Raw genomic sequence first — 4,608 nt, 5'->3', positions numbered from 1 at the left:
ACAATGAACTGAAGTCGTGTATATCTCTTTAATATCAATAATGCATCCAGCCAATATATTTTTCACAAACACAGAAGTCCAAGATGAGTCTTTTTTATTCTGTGGTCCTTCAAAACAAAAGCTAAGTGCACAATCATTACCACACCAATACCATGCTTACGAGGACAAATAAATATACAAGTTTGAAGAAGACATCGTTATAACACCACTGACACAACCACCTTCGCATGTTAATTGCTTCTTCAGGTGGTATGAAGCAGTGGGGTAGAGCACGTGCCTGTTGAGAGAGTCTGGCCTTATGACTATATACAAATGCTTCAAGGAAACTTATATAATTACTCGTAAACATAGCTCGTTGCCAGATGCATCACCTTTCAAACTGTGGCAGTCAGTTTCCACAATGTAACTTTTCGTTTTCAAGTCTGCCTACTCTTATGAAGTGACTGCGTGTGTGTTTGGTGCTTCTGCTGCAGTGTTTAGATGATGCACACATGATGCGTGCTATTTGCAACATGCAATCTGGAAAGGCTGCAAGCATGTCGAATGGCCAGTTGCCTGTTGATGAGGAACTATGTGCGAAGTGGCAGAAGAAAATTTGCCGGAAAGATTTTGGTTAATGACAAGTCTCTCCCCATTGTTCTATGCAGCAAGAATATTATTTCGCGCCACTATGTTAGAGAAAAATCTGGTCCCTGGTGCAGTGTGAGAGCATTTGGGGGGTGTCTGCACAACCTGAAATACCTCTGCCCCCTGCAGACCCTCAGCAAAGAAACTGCGTAAAGATAGAAAAGCTTGAGATTCTACTTCTTCGAGCAAGCCAGAAAACTAGAGAGAGCCAGATGGTCATGAGCCTGCCTTTTGGTTTGCCCCAAAAAAGAAGGTTGAACAGATCATCACATAAACAATAACAATGCACAACGAGCCAGTTGACACATTTCATCGATAGCCAGGCTTCTGTCACAAGTTACACATTACCCTGTAGGTGAAAGGTCCACAGCAGCTAGGCGCTGAGAGAGAAATGTTGAGCTTTTACGGTAACAACAAGCACTACACCTCACTCTTATAGAATTTCGTGGATGTTCAAAAGGGGGAAAAAGCTGCTTTGCAGCCTCATTGAACTGAAAGACATTGAACGTTGCAATCCTACCCTGAAAAAATCCTCAGAGCGGATCATACGGTGCCCCATTTTAACGCGATAGCGTTAAAGAGCTCGCATCGCAGAAATTCCGCTGTCGGCGTCGGCACCGTTGGTTGTGAGCGAAAAATCATCATCTTGTCCGTGACCGAAAAATCGAAAAAGCTGCAAATAAATTAAATAATAAAAATATTGGGACCGAGTGAAAATCGAACCCAGGTCGTCTGCGTGGCAAGCAGGTGTTCTACCACACAGCCACGCCTCTGCGTGGAGCATCACTGAAAGTAACTTTCATGCTTCCCAAAAATACGCGTCCTGTATACAGGTGTCACAGTACGAGATGTAATATCGCAGTAATATTGCGTGGTACAAGCGTACATTGCCATCGGGCGTCACACCATGTCATCATCATAACGACTTTGTGGTTTAAAGACAGCACCCATTACAGAAGGCACATTACTGCGCGTATTCCTTTAAGAGCACGTAGGGGTGCATCGCAACTTCGAAAAGTATTTCTCGCGCATAATTGCCCCTGGTTTAAAGCATGCTACCCATTACATAAGGCACACACCTTAGTGCGCGCATTCTGTTAAACACTCGTAGTGTTCGAAGTGCGCACTAGGGGCAGGATATTCCTATCGCGTTCAACTCTTAAAGGCGAAGCTTAAGCGTCCCCCCAATTTTTGCTCAAATGCCATGACCGTGCCTGAACCAAGCTGCTGACATCACCACCGCTCACTGTGGAGGTACGCCAGTCTTAGCTCATGATCATTGAAAATGAGTGCTTGAATTAAAGAAAGGCTGGTTTTGCCAAAGCTCCTCTCCTAAGCCGCACCAGTGCAGCTTCATTAAGAGTAGTTGAGCCTTCAATAAAGCCATAGTGCGTATAGATGATCGGACGTCTGACATGGTATTCGGCATCAGACAGGCAACAAAACAACAGCCGAGCAGCACGAATGAAACTTTTGCTAACAGTGTACTGTATGCGACGAGCTTCAAGGAGTAACCATTTCGTAGAACGTGCCATGTTTTGTTATTCAGAAAAAATCCAAGCGGAAGAGACTTGTTTTCCTAGATGAATGTCGAATATCGTCATTGGAATTGTTGAAAAATGCCGTTATTCCTCAGAGCACAGTGCTGGCCAGCAAGCGGGCTGGATGCTAATGGCAGCTGATGACAAAATTGTAGTAGTGTGGCGTCTTGAAGCGATTGCGCAGGGTAAACAGCAATAGTGCACCTTGTGGCTCTCGACAGAAGCTATGCTGGCCATACTTATGCATACCATACCTATGTTCGTGCGTTTGTATGTGTGCGTGTGTATATATACACATGCAAAATCGAAAAACTTCGAGGAGGGCCTACCCCCCAATGCTACGCTAGTGCACATACTATACGCAGATGTCTTGTCGAAAGTCGTGTTCATGTTGCACATGTTCACAAGCATGCTGGATCTTTAGAGCCACTTAGTGAGCCATCATCTAGCGTAATGGCGAATCACTGAACACACCAAAGTTTCACTGCACCCCCATGGAAGAGGAGTTGCTTTCAAACGAGTTCATTTTTTTAGCTGTGAACCAAACCCTATAGCTAGGGCTCCGTGTTTTCAGCTTTATCCGAAAAAATTCGATAAAATTCGTTGATAAAATTTTTAACAATTCGTATTTATTCGATAAACTCTGATTTCAAGGGCCAATATGACCTCGTGCTGTTCTTTATCGAAAGGGCAAGTATAAGCGCTCATTGATACATCTTCTGGTATGACCGATTTATAGATTACCACGCCTAGCTGTATTAGGCGATTGTAGCTGTATGGTGCTCCGACTCGGCTTCCTACATGCAGAATCTTCACAAGGTCTTGCAACTTTCGAACCCCAAATTCAAGGCGCTTCTAATTCAAAGATCCACGCCACCTACTTAACAACGCTCTGGAGGATGGAATCAGGACGAGCTCGTTCAACGTAGATCATGATTTTGTAGTGCCTTTCCTGCCCTGTTGAGGTCGTCGCGGGAGCTGCGCCATAAGTTTGGTCTTGTGTGCTTGGCCATGGGCATTCCCATCAAGTCGCTGAAACTGTATGTTCGCTGAGGTGGTTGTCTTTTTATGAAGCTCTAGAAGATACTTCGGACAACTGGCGCGCCATTTCGTCTTTCTTGAGAAGCGACGAAGCCAAGGGAACGAAGTGTGAGAAGCTCAAGAGTCTTATTTCATCACCTGAAGCTGTGCACGACTTGCTCGTTAAGGTGAGGTTTCTGAAGACCAATTCGTGTGCCGTGCTCTCAATCGTCAAGGAACTTGAGGCAGAGAGTACCCTGGTACACCAACTTTATCCCGTACTGGGGGTTCGTTTGCACGCACTCATCAGTCAATGGCTTGATCCAACCGAGGTCTTCGCATGGGATGTCACAGGTCTGTTGTACCTCCTTGACGAGACTGACCGCTTAATGACTGTTGCAGACTTTCACGGATACTACGCTGCTCTCGCCGAAGGGTGGAGACAGACATCTGAGAGGAACCTGTGCGATCAACTACATTACAACAAAGAATCGTTTTGGTACTGTGTTCAAATTGTGAATACAAATGTTAAGCATGAGCTGCCCTGCGCGTTCGAAACCTATGCGCCTATTTTTTAATTAGTGCTCCTTGAAACTGACGACATGAGCCAGCTCCTGAGTGATTTTGCGAACTATCAGTGCTATGAAATATGTAACATTGTTGAACCCCTGTCGTTTTGGAGACTTCACAATTTCCAGTGGCCAGTGCTTTCCCGCTATGCGTTGTGTCTTCTGGCGCTTCCTGTTTCTAGCGCTAACGTTGAAAGGGCATTTTTAAAGCTCAGAGTCATCAAGTGAAAGGAGCGCGCTTCGATCACTGACAGCAACCTCGCAAAGTATGCTTGAGTGTTTTACAATAAGCTTAAGCATAAGGTTGTTATACGCACAAATACAGGTAATTTGTGTTCAAGTATTTCGCTTGTGCGTATATGTTTGTGTGCATTCAAACCTTCTAGAAAAAAAATGTCCTTCATGGTGTTTGATGTTTTAGTATGCAGATATGAATAGATCTAAGATTTCGAGGTTTCGAGAATAATACAAATCTCCGAATATCGGAGAATTGGAGATTTACGAGACATAAACTCTGTTAAACGCCAAACTTCCGTCAAAAATATAACTCCGATAAACACCCACCGATTTTTAAGAAAAATAAACACCGAAAACACTGAGCTCTACAAGATATTCACTTAAGAGGGTGTTGAGGGCGAGCTCGTTGGTACGGAATCATTTTAGAATGCAGCGCTTAAAACCAAACACACGGGGCGACAACGAGGACGGGCACTGGGAACGAGGACAGCGCCCGTGCTCGTTCTCGCCCCTTGTGTTTGTGTTCTTTAAGCGCTGCATTCTAAAAGATATTCACAGTGAACATCAACACACATTCACACCACACATCACGATGGACGAGCCAGGCCAGAATG

The sequence above is a fragment of the Rhipicephalus sanguineus genome, chromosome 7 (assembly GCF_013339695.2).
Source record: "Rhipicephalus sanguineus isolate Rsan-2018 chromosome 7, BIME_Rsan_1.4, whole genome shotgun sequence".
Taxonomy (NCBI): domain Eukaryota; kingdom Metazoa; phylum Arthropoda; class Arachnida; order Ixodida; family Ixodidae; genus Rhipicephalus; species Rhipicephalus sanguineus.
Note: the sequence above shows the minus strand (reverse complement) of the source record.